General features: G+C 42.2%; 1 protein-coding gene across 24 annotated transcripts in view; it reads right to left on the bottom strand.

Moving 5' to 3' along the window:
* Positions 1-20,077, bottom strand: part of PDLIM5 (PDZ and LIM domain 5) — a 185,022-nt gene that overhangs the window by 131,127 nt on the left and 33,818 nt on the right. The gene's annotated exons all lie outside the window — the stretch shown is intronic.

Genomic DNA, 20,077 nt, shown 5'->3' with positions numbered 1-20,077 from the left:
GAGATGTGCCATCGAATCAGATTCGGAATCAACAATCTCAAAAAATTGCAGGCCAGCACAACTGTTTTTTTCCTCAATTCAAACTAAAAGGAAACATGGAGAGTGAAAGATAGAATATTGAGTGGCGACAGATGGGGGGGGGGGGGGGGAAGCAGACAAGGGATAAAGAAAACTTGCTTGTTCCAACAAAGTTTTGAAATTATTATATGCAGCTGAATTGCTATTTGTACAGAAACAAATTTTGCATCAATCGTCAAAAGGGGAGCTGTAATTCGTCAAGAAATCGCCGTGTAGACAAACCTTTTGCTCACACTCCTCCACTCACTGCATCGTACAGTAAGAAACCAAGTTACAGTAAAATATTGGCTCAGGAGCCCATTATGTGTGAAGAGAAGTATGACTACACAAGTTATACACTAATCAGGCAAAAGTACGTACAGCTTCCTGCCCATCCTAGCCAGCATTGACAAGCTCTAGCTCCTCACCCAAAACCTGCTGAAAAGCATTACTAATCCCCAGCCTCAAACAGGGTGTGACAGAGAGGAGTCTTACTTCCCTAGATGTGCCCATTACAAATGATGACTTTTTGCGGGAGGAGGGAGATTGAGACACACCTATGAATGTTTGGCCAGGTCTGATCTCATTAATAGAGATACATAATTCTTACATTTCGTATAGCACTTTTCATCTGTAGATTTTGAAAGGCTATAGCTGTATATAGTATGTACAGCTCTCAACCCTAAATACAGAGTCAAACCAGAACGTACCTAATTTATAGTTACATGACAGAAGACTAATTATCAGCTATACAATAGAGCTGATCGGCAAGGGAACAGAAAACAATGCAAAAACTCGAAAACCTTAGGAGGAAGGAAACCCTAACCCAAGCTGTGTGATGTTTTTGTTTAGTTTTGTTTTAAAAGCATTGCTTTTATAAGTGCAATCGCACCCACGCCATATGTACATGCATGGAAGAAAGAGTATGTGGAATTGAAACAACAGATCAAGCTAGGTACTTCCATAAATCTCTCTCTGAATCCTTGGGTTATTAGTTTCAGTGCTGTATTTACAATACAGAGCACGTTTCCACCAAATCCGAATTGCAGCTGTTAAACCAAGTTATATTTCCCATTCCACATTACGTTTAATAAAAAGCATACTGTTCACAAACTGCAGAAAGGATCTGAAACAGAAAAGTGAAAATGTCCCACCACTTAGACTTACAACACCACATATAGTCTGGATAGGTCATTTAATCTAGGACTGGGGGGCGGGGGGGGGGGGGGAGAGAAAGAGAGAGATCGATCCATCAGCTGCTGAGGCCAATCATTGCTGACACCAGCCCCCCATCAGCAAATCTTTCTTTGGCCCCTCAACAGAGACTGACTTCATGGCTTGCAGGAAAGATCTAGTCTTTGCCAAACAGGGGTGTTCAGAGAACTTTCTAACATGCACAGCAAAATCATGCATCAAATTTCAGATTTAGCTACTGTTTGATTCCTAAAAGACTAAAACAAGTATTTAAGAGGGAGGCCGATTTTTTTAAAATCCAACATAATGCCAATTTTCCCAGAAGTGAGAATATTGCTCTAAAATGTTTTCTAAGTCCAGATTTAACAAACTAGTTCTTGATTTGGGACCAACTTCATAAGTAACATTACAGAAAATGTCTTCAGTACAGTTTTTTTTAAACCAACAAATCAAAAACATCACAACAAAAGCTAAACGTTTGCTTTGCTTTCTTAAAGTTTATATAGTCTATAGGGTACCCTATTCATTTTGCAACATGCAATACACTAAATTTGCAAGAGAAGAGTCTCTCGTCATCTCCGTATTGTGTGTTTTAAAAAAACCATTTTCCTAGATAGATGACTCTTTCTGGCAGTGGCAGTGGATCAGATTTGCCTCAATGGTTTTTACTGATCAATCAATAAAAAAGGGTTAGTTAATAATGTAATCATTTATTGTCCAGCAGTGTGATCAGAATCAGGCGAATGTCTCCTCCTTCAAATAGATAAGGATAGACAGGCAGCATTCATGAAATAGCAAGTGAATTAGAGACTGAAATATGTAATTGGAAGTTATTGAGAAGACAAAAAAGCAAAATAGAAAATAGAGATGGAAAATAACTGTTATCGTTTCCATCCTCCCAGTCAACGTGGGATTGTTCCCTATAGTATATTCTTGAATACTTTGCCCAGTCTAGTTTCAAATGACTTGTGTAATGAATTTTACTCCTTTTCCTAGAAAACTATGCCACAGTCTAACACCCTCCTCCCCCCCGTCCCCCAATACACAATATTCAGCCTAAAGTTTCCATTGCTCACAATTTCTACCATTACTCCTACTTTTAAGGGTAGGTCTCCACTACAAATTTACATCAGTGCAACTGTGCCGCATCTGGTGAAGATGCTCTAAGGCGACAGGAGAGAGATCCCCATTGGCTTAACTCCACCTCCACAAGAGGCAGTAACTTTACAGGCGGGAGAAGCTCTCCCACTGAAATAGCACGGTCTACATGAGAGGTGCAGGTCGGTATAACTAGGTCTCTCAGGGGTGTGGATTTTTCAATTAAGTATGTACAGCAGACCAAGCCTAACTCACTGGTCTACCCTAAACTCCTCTTCCTCCTCGGCTTCTACCCCTCAGGTACTTTTGACAGTGGACAGGCTACATGAATTTTAGCTCTCTCCATATTTCTTTAACCATTTACCGCTCTTCCCTGAATTTTCTTCAGTTTTCATCTGAGGGCTCGTCTAGATGAACTGTTAGCATGGGGCAAGCCAGTGTGTAAATTTACCGTGCACTACTGTGCTGCACAACTGCCTATGTGGAGCTTGCTATCGTGGAACAAAAGTTCACTAGTGTGCACTGACCTACACCCATTTCTAAGCGAAGTAGGTCAATGTGCAGAAAGCAACTTTTAGTGGATGGCAGCATGGTCCACATGGGCACTTAATGAGTGGCAGGCTAGGTTACGGTAGATTTACACCCCAGTGAGTGCATGACAAACTGCCCAGAAACGCCCTTACATTCAGGGGCCCTGAGCATTATGTAAAATGAGCAAGGGCTCAGCAGCGCCACAGAATGAGCAGTCTCCTGTCTGCTCAGTAATGTGCTTCCCCTCCATCTACAACTAAAGCTGGGCCAAGTTTTTCAGACCTATAGTTTTATTTGCAGTTTTGGGTCAGCCAAAGCTATTTGCAAATTTGACAACAGATGAAAGTTCAGGTTAAATTCACAGGGGATTGCCATTCACAAAATAGTAGGTGGACAGCAATTCCCCTTTATACCTAATAGAGTAGTGGTTAGGGCATTCGCCCGGGATGTAGGAGATTAAGGTTCAAATCCCTGCCCTGGAGAAGGGACATGAGCCCAGTAACCACCAGGCTGGGGAATCCTGGGTTGGTTCTCTCTTAGTCTCTCCTGTTGAAGGTGTTCAACTTTAGTTATTTACACAAGTTAGAAACAATTTCAACAGGAGAGAGACACAGCCCACTTCCAGGCCACCTTAGAGCTTGTTAGTTAGTGCACTCACCTGGGAGGAAGGAGACCTGGGTTCAAGTCACTGTTCCCTTCCATCTGCTTTGTACCACTCAAGTTGATATCTATTGTATCCAGCTCTTCTGGGACTCTCCAGGTGTAGGAAAATCCATAGGCAGTGTAGGGCCAATATAACCCACCATCATTAACACCTACCCCATCCCAATGTTTAGTTAGGACACATCTATGCTCCAGAAATCTTCTGCTACTGGAATGGCCTTTGGGGACTATTGTATCTGGAGTCATTTAGAGCAGAACTGAGGTTGCACCTAGCCAGTCCCAGAACCAAAGAAAAGCTATTTAAAATCACCTTTGTGTTACCCACTCCCTCCTCCTCAAAACAGCAGTGCATAGGAGTCACGCAGGCTCTGGTGCAGCTCAGGATCTAGCCCATTACTTTTGCAGGAATAAAAAGTCACTGCAAGATACATATGCAAACAACAGATCTTTGCTAAATAAGCTTCTTGTAGGCACTTTTTGGAAGCAAAGAGCCAAATCATTATTATAGCCCTTCGCATAGCAATATTATTGGCACGGCCAGCAGGCTAGCTCGCCAGCCTTAATGCTCACTTCCAAACCAAGATATTTTATTCCAAATTTAAGTCCAGCTCACATTTATACAGCTGAGTTATAAGAACTCTAATATGGGGTTTATAATGGAAATGCTGACACAACCAACCGCCAAAAGGTGTTATGCGGCAGCTCTGTAAATAAATTCAAGGTTTCCCCTGGCCTCACATCTAAACAGGATTGTAAGAGTTTAGGTCAAAGCACTGGTGGTTACTAAAGGGTTTTATTCTGCTGTGCATTCATTAACGTACACACTGTCTCATCAGCTGTGGAACTGCCATAAAACTCAAACACTTTGTACTTCCACATGCAGCTATGACCTGCACGTGTTTAACGGCCTGCATTTTTGCCTACACTTTTAGTGGTCTTTAGAAACCAATTTACTCTCAAAATCTGAGAAGAGCTGAAACAACCTTAAAGATGTAAACGATGCACAAAATAATAGTGGCAGACAACGTATAAGGAATAAATGCTTCAAGTCAAGTTAGAGAGACAGTTAACAGACAAAATAAGATATTTTTAAAAATTGATGTGAATTGTATTGTTCTTAAAGTTCTGTAAAAAACACCAATAAGCTGATACTTTTGGATGAATACTGCATTTGGAAATGAATAGGAGTAGCTTATTTTCTGTGTTGGTGAGTTTTTATAAAACAATATAATGGTACTGTAACCTTTATAACTATATAGACTTGAACTCACCCTTAAATTTCTATATTCTATATTGTGAAATTCAACAGTCAACAATTTTTTCTATACAATACAATGCAACATAATTTGCAACTCAGTTTTGGCTTGGGCATTTGCCAAGCCCGCACTCTCTTCTGCTTGGTCTACACGATCAACTTATGTCCGTATAACTGCGACACTCAGGGGTGTGGAAAGCAGTTATATTAACCTAATCCCCGGTGTAGACAGTGCTATGTCGCCAGGAGGGCTTGTGCCCCCAACAGAGCTACCGCCTCTCAGAGGGGGTGGAGTACCTACACCAATGGGTGAAGTTCTAACTAAGTGTATACAAGCCCACAGGCTACATTTATACTGGAAGACAAGACCCATGGCATGGGGTCCCAGAGCTCAGGCATCTACACAGCAATTTTACCGTCCCGCAGCCTGAGTCAGCTGGCCCAGGCCAGATGCAGGTGTTCAGTTGCTCTGTAGATGTACCCAAAGGCCTTGTGCTTTTGGGGCCCTGCTCTGTCAACATCCTCTTGCATCGTGCACACAGTGGCTCTCCCCCACCTGCTGGCCAACTGCAAGAGCGACCCCACACACCTCGAAACCTGAATTTGAAAGTTAAGTGTGTTCCTGGCAAGTTACCGGTCTTTTGATTTTACTCAGAAAAAGTGAATTTACAAAAAAGGATTTGTGAAGTTTAGCTATCACTGACCCCATATCAAATTGGCTCAGAGTCAGGTTCAAACCGGAACTCAAGGTCACAACACCCCAACTTTGGGACTGTTTGGATACAAACCACTCTCTAAGATTCTGGATTCAGGCTGGATCCAGAACTGCTGAAGAGAGATTTACAAACCCATTTCAGCCCCCCAACATCATGTGCTTCATTTAGTGAGGTTCCTCCTATCCCTTCCTGCCTATCCCACCAGCCCCATCTCTCAGGGTTGTGGCTTTTTCACACTCCTGAGAGACATAGATATGCAGATAGACGTTCCCAGGGTACATCAGCCTTGAGTTGGAAATCTCTGTACACCTACCAACATACATTTCGCAGTTGTACTTTGCTTGTTTATTCTGTACATGTCATAACCAGAAAAGAAACCAACTCTCTCTCCAGAGTCGTGTCAGCTCTGCAGTGCTAGAACGAGCAGCAGAGCCTTATCTTTTCCCTTCTGATCTCAGCCAATGTGACACTGAATGCCCCCAAGATGAGACTGGCACCACCTTCTCACTGCCTTCCCCTTTCTATTACCATACCTCAGTATCTGACATGAAGTACCTTTCACACCTAAGGATTTCAACTCACTTTACACTTGAATTTTGAGCTATACTTGGATATAAATGTGTATTAATCAAGCATCACTTGATTGGCCAGCTGTAGGAGGAATGCACAAGGTGGTATAAGTTACACACCTGTAAGTGAATGTAAGGCATTTGAGCTAGTAGACATGCTTCAAGCAGGGCCCAGAAGGCAGTACTAATGGAAGTGGGCGGGCAGGAGGGAATTTAACGTCTTCTTCCACCCTCCTGTTGGTTGCTTTTCCTGCTACTCTTTTCTTAGCTCCTCAGAGTGTAAAACTCAGATTCCCTTTGTCATACTCACCCATGGGTAAAGCCAGTGGTGAGCTGGAGCCGGTTCGCTAGAACCGGTTGTTAAATTTAGAAGCCCTTTTAGAACCGGTTGTTCCGCGAGGGACAACCGGTTTAAAAGGGCTTCTAATCTTAACCGGCCAAAAGTGGCATCTTAGGCGCTGACTCCATGGGTGCTCCAGACCTGGAGCACCCAAGGGGAAAATTTGGTGGGTGCAGAGCACCCACAAGCAGCTCCCTGCCCCACCCCCGGCCCCAGCTCACCTCACCTCCGCTCCGCCTCCTCCCCTGAACACACCGCCCCGCTCTGCTTCTCCGCCCCCCAAGGCTTCCCACAAATCAGCTGTTGGCGCGGGAAGCTGGGGCAGGCTGAGAAGCAGGCGGCGGCTTCCCACTCAGGCCCAGGGAGGCAAAGTGGAGGTGAGCTCGGGCGGGGGGGGGGGGCGCGAGGAGGGCCGCCCACGCCGCAGCAAGTAACCCGGGGCGCGCAGGGGAACCGCTCCCCGCCCCAGCTCGCCTCCACCACCCTCGGCCTGAGTGGGAAGCCGCCGCCTGCTTCTCAGTCCTCCCAGGCTTCCCGCCGAACAGCTGATTCGCGGGAAGCTGGCGCGGAGAAGCAGAGCAGGGCGGTGGGTTCAGGGGAGGAGGCGGAGGTGGAGCGGAAGTGAGCTGGGGCCGGGCGCGGGGTGGGGAGCTGCCGGTGGGTGCTCTGCACCCACCAAATTTTCCTCATGGGTGCTCCAGCCCCGGAGCACCCAGGGAGTCGGCACCTAACGTGCCACTTTTGATGTGATCAGTGGGGGAGAGGCCGTTCCCCTGCTCCCCACCTAGCTACACTCCCCTGCCCAGAGGAACCTGCCGGATGCTTCCTGGGAGCTGCCCCAGGTAAGCACCGCCAGGACTCCCCACCTCACCCCCCGGCAGGTGCCTCTGGCTCTTAGGGGTGGGGTGGGCACCCACTATGGTGGCCCACGAGACCCTCCTGCCGGTTCTGGGGGCAGTCAGGGGACAGGGGAGGGGGGTGGATGGGGCAGGGGTCCCGGGGTTGGGGGTGGGCAACGACCCCCTCGTGGGGTGAGGAGGGAACCTCCTGTTAAGATTTTGGCAGCTCATCACTGGGTAAACCTTGAACTTCACCTCTGAATTTCTCGCATTAACTGTAAGGGCCACTAGATTTCAGGACCTGTATTTAATGGCTCATCTAAAAGAGAGGCACTATTGAGTGCCTGTCAATCGTATGCTATGCAATACTAGAGCAATAGTCTAATAGCAAGTGACTCACACAGCCACAAACTCAAACACAAACAAGTTCCTGCAGCACCTGGGTTTTCCTTGGTGAATCCTATTCAAGCATTTGACCTGGATTCTGCTTTGTTTGAGAGAGCTAAATGAGAACATAGCCTAAGTTTATGTGGCTGCTGGCAAACTAACAGGAATATATTTTTTACTCGTGTCCCACTGCTAAAGAAAGCACTCCCTATGCACTTCTAGGAGAGGGCAGGGATACACTAATAAATCATTTGACAACCAACTGCCCAGTTTAACTTCAAAGAACATGACAGGTTCAATGCAACACTGAAGGGAAACATTAACCAACATCTGCTGCCTCCACAAAGTCAACTCAAGCACATTTTAAGCCCACATTAAGTGTATGATCTAATTAATATTGTGATGTTGCAGTCAAATTAAACTATTTATGTGACCTCCTATAAGCACCTTCACTTTCACAAATAACTCATGGCTGGAAACTAACTTCAGAGGGAAGTTCACCCTTGCAAAGCTTAGCTTTTATTGTACTGTAAATCTGTTTTCTTCTTGTGCACCCAGGCAATTGGCAAACACATGAAAACAGTATTCCGAAATCCTTATTGCTGAAAGCTGACGTAGTGCAGCAAGGCATCTGTCAAATGACATTTAAATTACCTGCAAATGTCAGGCTCTTTTTCTCATTGGACTATGAGAAACAGGATTCACAGGGGCTCTTTAAAAATAAACACGCACTAATATACCGTGCTCACGCAAATGTTGAGACGTCAATGCCCAAAGTAGCCATCTGGCATTTACGCAACGCATTTCATCCAGCTGGATCTCAAAGTGCTTTACCAACCCCACTGACCATAGGAATCATATGCCTTTTGTTCACCAGCCACGTCCAGGAACCTCTGGGCTGAGATACAGCAACATTAACACAGCAGGCTAGAGGAAAGGAAAAAACTGTGTATTAGAGCCCTGCAGTAGGACTGGGATCCAGGACCCACTGCCATCACAGCGGGATAAAAATTCAACAACCAATGAGGGAGCAGGATTTAAAAAAAAAAAACCCAGGCCTCCTGCATCAAACACAACATGAACTTTCATGAAGGGTATTTTCTTAATCCTGCTCCTGTCCCACTCCACAATACCCACTCCCATTCAACAAACAATGCAGGAAGGAATTTTCATCCTACTGTTACGGCAGCAGGTTCTGCAGGATCCTTGGGACCCCAGTCCTGCTGCAGGGTAGAGCCCAGGACCCGCTGCCATAATAGCAGGACAAAAGTTCAACAAACAATGCGGGAGCAGATGGGAATGGCAGTGGGAATTGCGGGGCAGGATGGGAGCGGGATTAAAACAATAGTCCCGCGCAGGGCTCTATTGTATGTCACTGAAACAGAAGGAGAAAAACATTAGGCAGAATGTTGTTGCCCCAGCTGTAATTTGGCCAGGAAGCGCAGGTTAAAACCGCTGTTCTTACGAAGAATGCAATGGGATTATTAGTGACCATGTATGAAGCCCAAAAGCAAGAACACTTCTTTTAATCAGATTCTATATGTGTCAGTTTCATTTCCACGGAAAGCGAAATATGAACATAATTCTGCTCTCTAGGAGGTCAAAAGTACCACAAAGACTGACTCCTGTGCTTCACTTCATGCACCACAAAGCTAGCAGGGCGTCTCCTTTCGTAAACCAGGCACGCGAGTCTTTTCACGATCAGGGCCGAAGATAACCAGTCGCCCAAACTGAATGAAAACAGCCACCTGCTAACAGCCCAAAGTATACTTGTCTTTACTAGTGTTCAGACTTGTCACATCAAAGCTAATGCTTGGACATGAAGATCAACTTTATAGGGACACAGTAGATCTTCCGGGTATGCTATCGCTTAGCCTTCTTTGTCACTTTACAATTCAACACCACCCCTATTTAACAGCTGCAAATCCAAGGAGGCGGAAAAGGAAAGCTGAACTGGACGGTCCTAGAATAGGCTGTTGGACAAATAGACATTTGTACAGTCTGCTGGTCTTAGAATGAGTTCTTGGGATAGCACTGTTCCCTGCGGAACAAGGTCAACAACAGGCTGGACTGGCTCTCAGACAACATACCCTTGGCAATTATTTCACTGACTGAAGGGATTCCCTTCAGTAGTGTGTCCCACTCTGAAAGGCATCAAGCAACTCACCTGGCACCACTCAGTCTGTGAGGTGGGAGGGGGCAAGCAAAGATGCATACAAGTTTTCCCAAAGGATCGATTTTAGGTTTGTTAGTGTCAAAATAAGGCCGAGATTCTTCCGTTATTTGCAACTTCATCAACATAGGTTTAGAAAACAGAGTAATCCTTTTTAGTTTAACTTCACTGTAACAAAATTAAGAGCAGCACACAATTCCTTTATGAACTGTAAATTGCAATGCAGTTAGTGTGCTTTACAGATAGAAGCACTTTTAACCTCCATTTCGGTGAATTGGACAGAATTAGACAAATTGGAATTAGACAAAACTTTTGTTTTACTTACGGATATATTCCTGCTGAAGTCCACAGGACTACTGATATGAGCAATTTAATTTAATTTTTTTGTAATTTAATTTGGAGATATACTTATCTCATAGAACTGGAAGGGACCTTGAAAGGTCATCGAGTTCAGTCCCCTGCCTTCACAGCAGGACCAAGTACCGTCCCTTATTTTTGCCCCAGATCCCTAAAAGACCCCCTCAAGGATTGAACTCACAACCCACGGTTTAGCAGGCCAACGCTCAAACCACAGAGCTATCCCTCTTTAGAATTAATCTGGCCTGAGATACTATATGCAAGTGGTAAAAGACGACTGCCTAGTTTATTTCTTGGAACGATGCAAAGAGAGTGGAATGAAAACCAAGCTAAAAATCAAATAAACCTAACCTTTCTACAGCAGCTCTAGTTAGTGAGGTGCATGTAAATGGGTACTCTCTCTCTCTCTCTCCCAGATCTTTTTTCACAGCCAGCACAAATTACTTCAACATCTAAGCATGCAACTACTTGGAATTGCTACAGAGGCATCACTTTACAAAACAAACAATTTGCATGAAAAAAAGTTTCACGTCTGTCACTTTTATTGCAGAAAGCGCAACAAGTGCTGCCGACGATCTAACATGCACTTGGCAGGCAGCATCCATTCAACCATCATCTGGCTATCGCCACAAGTAGCTGCATAACATCTGCAAGACCAAAATTTTTGTTGGTTTTAGCAATTTGGAATATTCCAACAAATAGCTTATTAAGTTACAAAAGCAAATTATTCCTGGGGGTTTATTTTCCTGCCCTCCATCCACCATCTATCTTCCATCTGAGAGATGAAATATTTATCTGTAACCAAGAACATATGCATAAGTAGAAATACATAAACATTCCTAACAAAAATAAAGAAAAAAAAGACATGCAATTAACGTAATTACTGTTCTCCAATGACATTTAATTCAAGTGCGAAAAGAGGAAACGGAATATAGGTATAGTCACTTATTCTCTGAAACCAAACAGATCCACCTTGTGTTCTCCTCAGGCCAGTTTAAGATTGTGTAAGCAGGAAATAAACATTTTCCTGTCTTCTGCTGCAGGATTCCTTTTTTTTTTTTTTTCTAAAGATGATAAACCTAATTCAACTGAGCAAATGCCCATGTGGATTCTACGATGCAGTTTGTTAATTAGCCTAATATGTGCCACCCTGCCTTGCCAATTTTGAGGGGATATGACTTGAGGAACATCTCTCCATCAATCGAGTAGGCTCTTCACTTTGACCTTTGTACGCCCGACATGTTGCTATCTCACCAAGCTGTCCCCACCCTGAGTGATACCTTTGCTCTCTTATTTTGGAAAGAAAAAAAGTTGCCCACCTCCATTTCACTTGTTTCCAGAACACAGCTTGGAAAAAAAAAATCAACTCATTTTTAATAAATTCCCATTAATAGAACAGTTGGCTAGAGGACAAAAGGAGATCCATAAAAGTGACAGAAGACTTTGAAAAGAAGGCCCATGAAGAAAAGTTAAACAACTGGGCATGTTCAATCTGGAGAAACAGTTGACTTCAGGACTTCAGAAATAGAGTTTACGAATATGTAAAAAGGTAAGCTAAAAGACATAAATGCATTTGTCTCGTTTGACAAATGAGATAGAATAAATAGCAGTAGGATTAAGCTGCAGCTGGTAAATTTTATCACATTTTCCCTAATATTTAACAAAAAGCTCGCTATTCAGTGGTTGTGGAATTGACAGCGCTAGAGAGGCACCAAATGTTCAGCTCAACAGTCACCAAGGATGATTTATGACAGTGCTTCTCCAACTCTTATGCATGAACCCCACTGGCTCTCAGACCTCTTCTTCATGCCCAGCCACCTGCCTGCCTCCCTCTCCCCTCCCCAGAGTGGAATAGAGACAGAAGCTCTGGAGGATTTGGGGTGTGCAACAAGGTTCTCCCCCCCGCCCCCGTCCATGGGGGAAATGGTATGTCTTATTGAACAGTCTGACATGAGAAGGCAAAGTCAGCAGAGAGGAAAAAAAACAGGATACTATACATAGAAAATGATGGAGTTTAAATTAGTTATTACCACTCAAGAAAGATCTTGGAGTCAATTGTGGATAGTTCTCTGAAAAACATCCACTCAGTGTGCAGCGGCAATCAAAAACGCGAACAGAATGCTGGGAATAATTAAGAAAGGGATACATAACAGGACAGAAAATATCATGTTGCTTCTATATAAATCCATGGTACGCCCACATTTTGAAGACTGTGTGCAGATGTTGTCGCCCTACCTCAAAAAAAGATATATTGGAATTGGAAAAGGTTCAGAAAGGGGCAATAAAAATGATTAAGGCTATGAAATGGCTTCCATATGAGTAGAGATTAATAAGACGGGGACTTTTCAGCTTGGAAAAGAGACGGGTAAGGGGAGATATGATTGAGTTCTACAAAATCATGATTGGTGTAGAGAAAGTAGATAAGGAAGTGTTGTTTACTACTTCTCAGAACACAGGAACTAGGGATCACCAAATTAAATTAATAGGCAGCAGGTTTAAAACAAATACAAGGAAGTATTTCTTCACACAACGCACAGCCAACCTGTGGAACTCCTTGCCAGAGGATGTCGTGAAGGCCAAGATCATAAAAGGGTTCAAAAAAGAACCAGATAAATTCATGGAGGATAGGTCCATTAATGGCTATTAGCCAGGATGGGCAGAAATGGTGTTCCTTGTCTCTGTTTGTCAGAAGCTGGGAATGAGTGACAGAGGATGGATCACTTGATGATTACCTGTTCTGTTCATTCCCTCTGGGGCACCTGGTACTGGCCACTGTTGGAAGACAGGATACTGGGCTAGATGGACCTTTGGTCTGACCCAGTAGGGCCATTCTTATGTTCTTAAAAACTCATCTGACAATTTCATAGTGCATAGATTAGTAGCAAGAACATTTTATAACTCATTACGGATAGAAATTTCCTATTACACACTAATGGCTATTTCACTTTTACATTCCTAGCAGAACTCAACATATAGCAAGGCTGCACTTGTCAAGGGAGGAAGAAATTACAGTCATTGATGAGCAATATAATAAGGGACTGGGAGAGCTTTTGCAAGCTGGTTAGAGAATAAAGACCAGATCTTGCAGGGAAAGGCAGCAAGACATGAATATAGCCTCAATATAAGGACCCATCGGGAGAATGGAGTTAAAAACAATGTCTAGATTACAGGCCTGAGTGGCTGGGAGGACAGTGTTGGCATCAGCAGTGACCAAACATGCAGGAAGCTGAAAAAGAGGAGCTCAGTTCTCTCAAATTTCATTTGAGCTGGCAGCAGGGTATCCACAAGGATGTGTCAGAAAGAAAAGCCAAGAGGCAGAAACTTCTATTAAATTGCAATACATCCACTTTGGAGTTTACTCTCAAACTTCTTTAAGCAGAGAAGCACAAATGACTAGCACATTCCTTCGTTCAGACGAAAAATGGTTACACGTAAAGCAAGATAAAACAATGGAGATAAAACACAGATAGAGAAGTGCTTCCAAACACATGGAACATAACTCTTAAATCAATTATGCACACTAAATATGCTGCAGAGCCCATCATTCTGTATTCATTAACTATGTTAACAAGAATAGATATGTATGTTTTCCATTTAAAGTCATGGCTACAGAATTCTTTATTACTAACCAAGTACAAACTTTTGAGCAGAAAGGTTTTTTTGGGTGGGGAGAAGAGAGAGCGAATTAGATGCTAACTCTTGGTGGACCTCTCACCTTTTGTGTGCCAAGGGGATACTAGCAGACATTTATTTTAAAACGGACATATTGGCTTGAATACCTGAAGTACAGAAACCACAGAGGAACATTTTAAAGGAGCTACAGATTATTTAATAAATTCATCCCAGCTATTTACAGTTAACACATGAAACATTTCAACCCAAGCTCAGCAAAATACAGGAACTGCCCACTGGTTTTTGCATTTCTAAAGGTACAGTATGAAACATGGGTTTAGTTTACTTTCATAGTTCCAGATTAAATGCTGTTTATTTTTTATAAACATACAAAACAAACAGTACTCATAAGTATTGTCCCCATGACAAGCGCGCTGAAGGTTTTAACCATTTTTTAATTTAGGCAGAAACATGAAAAAATCCATTTGCCCGCAGCAAGTAGGAAGCTTTCCAAGAGTAATGACATTATCTTCTACAGAACTGAAATCTTAGTAAAAATAATGTTTCATGCCCTTATGATTGCCAGGATGACCTTCAACAAGGATGACACAAGTGGAAACTGATGTAGTGCTTTTTCTTACTGAGTCGGCAGATAGTGAACTCCCGTGCCCCTGCTCATAGCCTTGTCAAATTACAGCACCAAGAAACCTAACCGGAGTCGTCTTATTGTCACTGCTGCAATTCAAAATCCTGCAGACAGCAATCAAACTGAAAAGAATCAACTTGATATGTTAAAATGGAAAAGAATCAGCTTGATATGTTAAAATTATCTATTTCCTATTACTGTTACTTGGACATTGGGAGAGCCAAAACTCAAACCACATACCTAAATACTCTGAGGAAAGTTAGATGTCCAACATGGGATGACATATATAGATTCAAATTATAATAGTTTCTGATGAGCCACCAAAAAAGGACTGAGTCCAAGGACTTACTTGCCTATAATAGTAAATTTTTTCTTTATAATGCACTATGAGTATGCCCTTCTGAGAGACAGACTGTCATGCTATATAAGAAGTCTGCCCTTACAGAAGAATCCTCTACACTGGAATATCATCGTGGTCTGGCTAGGTTTGGTCTGAGCCCAGCAGCCTGAGCATCTCTCAGGCCAGCTTCTGGAGGATTCTCCTCCAATTATAAGCTAAGGTGAAAAAAGCATGAAGCTGAAATGCGGTAAGAGGATACCTTTTTCGAGGCTCCAAGCATCTATAGATCTGACAAAGACTTGCACCATACTTTTTATTCCTAATAGGTAGGAATTTTATACCACAGTCCTTGGGTTGCTAGGAGGGAAGGAAAATGTCCTAGGCCTGGTCTACACTTAAAGTTTTTCTAGCACAGCTATGCCATTTAGGTGTATATGTAGGGGGGAGAAATCAGATTGCACCCCTAACTGACAGCTATGCTGGCAAAAGCCTAATGCAGATGCAGTTACAGAAGCAAAAAAAAAAAAAAAAAAAAAAGTCCTTTTGCCTGCATAACGTATTTCATTGTGGCTTTTGTAGCTTCAAGCTGCATCTCCACTCGGAGGATCTGCCAGTATAGCTATACTGGCAAACCTTTTCCAGTGGAGACAAGCCTTTACAGTGGAGAAACAATTAGGCTGCATTTAATATCAGGGCAACTGTACCGATGCACAGCAATCATCCCTTTCACTTATACCTGCCCTTTTTAACATTCAAATGATTCCCATTCCTATATTACCAAAAATGAAGGTTACTAATCAAAAAGTCAGGTAAGATTTCAAGGTGACATTCTGGGGGGTTTTTTGTTTTTTTTTAAAGTTATGGGCATTTTATTTTAAACATGCTATGAATCACGAGGCAAATTATTTAAAAAAAAAAAAAGAGCAGGAAAGACCTTTTTATTTTTAAAAACATTCCTTATAACCTTCTTTTCAAGTTTCTAACCAAAGGAAATCAAAAAATCAAAAGCAATCTCCAAGTTCCAGATTGTGTGTACAATACTTAATTTTAGTCCTATCACTAGGACAGGATAAGAAGATGCACCCACGTCCAGAGACAAAACTGGGAAACACATTCTATTAATTATTCATGTCTTTCAAATTAAATACGGCATCATTACATCGAGAAGGAACCTGGTTATTTCCCAAACTGGATCTGGACCTAATATTTACGGATGTTTCACATTCATTTTTATACTGGGCAATATTACAATATTCAACACTTTTACAAATAGATACTGACCTTTACACAGTTTCTTTTCCTTGTACAACCTCTTGCGTCTGTATATAACCACATATATCTCTGAAGCTATACAGCAACAAAGGCTGACTAAAAGCACATATAGAAGCATGAGCCATGGGACAGATAGATACACGACATGTTAAAAAATCTGCTTAATTCCTGCTACAACAGGGCAGTTACATTTTTAATCAGCTATTTTGGGTACCCTTGAAGTTTACATACATAATTACCTTGAGGTTGCAATTCAAAAATAAATAGCCTAAGCTAGGACTTAAAATTAACTTTAATATATTACATTTACATATGCAAGTACTAAAGCACTAAAAGAAATAAGTTAGATGGGGAGAAGGGGGGGAAAGACGGGGACTATGACAACTCAGTGCCAAGTAAAGTATTTCTACTTGTTTTACATTTCAATCCATTATAGTACAATCACATCAAATTAACAGCAGCAAGTCAGAAAAGTCTCAACTCTGTGCAATTCCCCTGTTTGATCACAATTATAGAAATATGCTTAGGAATTATGCTTCTTTAGCCAGACAGCAGGACTGCATTTGACAGTTTTCCTACGCTCTGGTCTCATGTGTACCTAGTCTCCTCCTTGGGTAGCCATCCCGTTTCCTCCTGTACCACGGTGGTGATCTACCCGTACCTGCAGCTTACAGGAGAATGCCATTTCTCCAAAGCTCCCATACACTTGCAGTTTCTGCAAGCCACTTCACAGAATAATTGTAGGCATGTGGTATTGTAGATAGATGCAGTCAAGTCACTGGCTCATAATAGCTCAAGAAGCGTGCCTCAGTCTGGAGGAGAAACCTTTATTTGGGGCATATAATAGCAACCTGAAGATGTTAGGGATCAAGGCATCTCTGAAACAAAGGTTCATGGCAAGAAAGGTAAAAGTAGTTCAGGAAATGGGAGAGAAGCACCAAAAGTAAGGAAGGTATTCAGCAGACATTTGTAACGATGTCCACCTGAAAAATCTAACCCGCAATGAAAGAAGTGCCTGGACAGAAGCCAGACTCAAAGGGATTACCACTACAACAGTATTCAGTCATTTGGATGTGGCAAAACATCTCATAAAAATGGACAAAGATAGTTAAAACTTAAAAAGTAGAATAGAAGAAAAGGACTGGGTAAGCTTGGTGGCTTAGGGCTTGTCTATGCTTTACTCAAATGTCTTTTCAGTAAATTTCCAAGATTAGACAAGCTCTTAGTTGTAATGCTCAGCACTGACACACAGGAAAGCTAGATAGAACTTCTATTCCAACACAGCTGTTGTACTTTAGAAGTCCAACCACTGTGATCATCTAATCTGACCTCCTGCACAACACAAACCATAGAACTTCCTCAAAATAATTCCTAGAGCATCTCTCTTCAAAAGAGCATCCAATCTTGATTTTAAAATGGTGAGTGATGGAGCATCCATCCCAGACCCTTAGTAAATTGTTCCATGGTTAATTGCTGTCACTGTTAAAAATGTATGCCTTATTTCCAGTCTGAATTAATCTAGCTTCAACTTCCAGCCACTGGATTGTGTTATACCTTCCTCTGCTAGATGAAGAGCTCATTGTTAAATATTCCTCCCCAAGTTGGTACTTACAAACTGTGATCCAGTCACTCCTTAACCTTCTGTCATGCTAAATAGATAGAGCTCCTCTAGTCCACTCCTGTAAGGCATGTTTTCTAATCCTTTAATCATTTTTGTGGCGTTTCACTGACCCCTGTCCAATTTATCAACATTCTTCTTAAATTGTGGGCACCAGAACTGGACACAGTATTCCAGTAGCAGTCACAACAGTGCCAAATATAGAGGTAAAGTAACCTCTCCTACTCGAAATGACTGTTCATCCATCCCAGGATTACATTAGCTCTTCTAGCCACAGCAGCACCCTGAGAGATCACGTTCAGCTGATTATCCGTCATGACCCCCAAATCTCTTTTGGGCTCACTACTTCCCACGATAGAATCCCCCATTCTCTAGGTATGGCCTACATTCTTCATTCCTAGATGAATACATTTACATTTTACCATATTACAACCCTTATTGTTTGCTTGTGCCCAAGGGGGGGGGGGTCATCAGCAAACTTTTTCAGTCATGGATTTTATTTTTCTTCCTGGTCATTGATGAAAAAAGAAAAAAGTTCAATAGCCTAAGGCTAAGAATTGATACCTGCTGGACTCCTCTGGAAACAGACCTGCTCGATGTTGCTTCCCTGTTTACGGTTACACTTTGAGACCTATCAATTAGCCAGCCTTTAACCTATGTAATGAGTGCCACGTTAATTTTATGTTGATTTAGGTATTTTGTTTTTTAATCAAAATGTTGTGTGGTACCAAGTCAAATGCCTTCACAGATGTTTCACTGTATTCGTGAGATGGGCTCAAACAGCTTAAATTACTGAACATCTGTCAGAAGCGTGCTGGTGTTGGGCATGAGTAGGAGGGATTCTAATGTTTAAGAAGAGAGACTGAACTGGGCCAGTGTTTTTTATTGGAGTTTGAATAGTCTGTATCTCCCCAAACCTACTCCGTATTTTCTACACCACTGCAGTTAAATGCCAAACCTCTGCAAAAGGCAGCATATCAAAATAAATATTTAAGGCCCCGTTTGGAAAGGAACATTTTTACACACTAATAAAACCCAATACTGTCTAAAGGCTTTGGAAGGAATGCTTAAATATTGACTGAGTTATGAAAACAGTATTTAGAGTGAAGATCTGTTCTTTCTTGATCTTATTATAGAAATTATTTCAACATGTACAAGTTTTCATTACATTTACACAAACAGATCTGAGCTTTCTTGGAACTACCATATGCAAATCAGAGATTCAATCCTAATTTCATTGACATCTGTGGGAAGTCTGCAATTGATTTTAATGGGAGCTGGACCTACTTTTGCATAATTCTAAACAAAAAACTTCTTTTCTTCAATATTGTTTTTTCCTCCTTTCAGATACAGTTGTCCTCAAGTCTTCACAGACAGTGGATTGGAAGATGTTGCTGTACTTTATTCACGCTGTGTACTATTTTCTTCTCTGCATACTACATGACAAAACAGTAGAACTGTATAAAGATAATGAGATGTGGTGTAGATTAGCATTGATGGACCCTTTTGCCATGCATTAGGCCTAACGTGGGCCCTCAGAGCTCTACAGTCCTGTACCGAATAGTACTCCTGGTCCTCTCCTTTCACCAAAACCAACAATAATTCAAGGGTGAAATCCTGGCCCTACTGAAGTCATGGGCAAAATTTCCATTGACATTAACAGGGGCAGGATTTCATAGTGAATTCAAGTACTGCTTCTCTCAAAGAAATAAGACAACAAAGGCTACAACCCTTTGTGTTATTCGAGTCTGGTTATCGGCAACAAAACTGTATTCAACATACCTGCTTTTGTACATAAAGATGAAGACAGATTAACATTTAAGGTGCACTACTCATGCTCTGCTCCCCTGAATGAAGATGGCAAAAATGACAGAAATCAATGAGTTTTATTTAAGAGATGAGCAGCCAAGATAAATAAGGACTGGGAACCTTAAATACAGACACCTCTCAAAAAACCCCACACCTTTACTCCCCACTCCACCCCCCCCCCCCCATACCACCACGTTCTTTCCAAGGAACAGAGAGGAAAGGGCAAGAGAAATCCTTCACATAAAGCAAGACCTGGCAGTAGCACAGTGGCTTAATAAGCTGACCCTCCACCTCAGGATATGTGGGTTCAAGTTCTACTAGGTCACAGGCATAAATGACACTGATAGTCTCATTCTAGCCTTTGCTCCTCCATGACACAGAGATGGCATAACTGGCAACCTGAACTCAGGGGTTCTGGGTTTGGAATGGCAAGTCAAAATGGAGTTATAATCAGTAGATCCGCATGGAAAAACTTGTACAGCCCCAGCTCATACAAAATCAAAAATATTTCTGTGGATACTATAGAAGTTATTACTTATTTTCATAATTTAAAGGGGAAAAAACCTACCTGCACGCAGAACAGAGAGCGCTATTATGCTAA

This window comes from Natator depressus, chromosome 4 (genome assembly GCF_965152275.1).
Source record: "Natator depressus isolate rNatDep1 chromosome 4, rNatDep2.hap1, whole genome shotgun sequence".
Taxonomy (NCBI): Eukaryota; Metazoa; Chordata; order Testudines; family Cheloniidae; genus Natator; species Natator depressus.
Note: the sequence above shows the minus strand (reverse complement) of the source record. Positions and strands in the feature narration are given on the sequence as shown.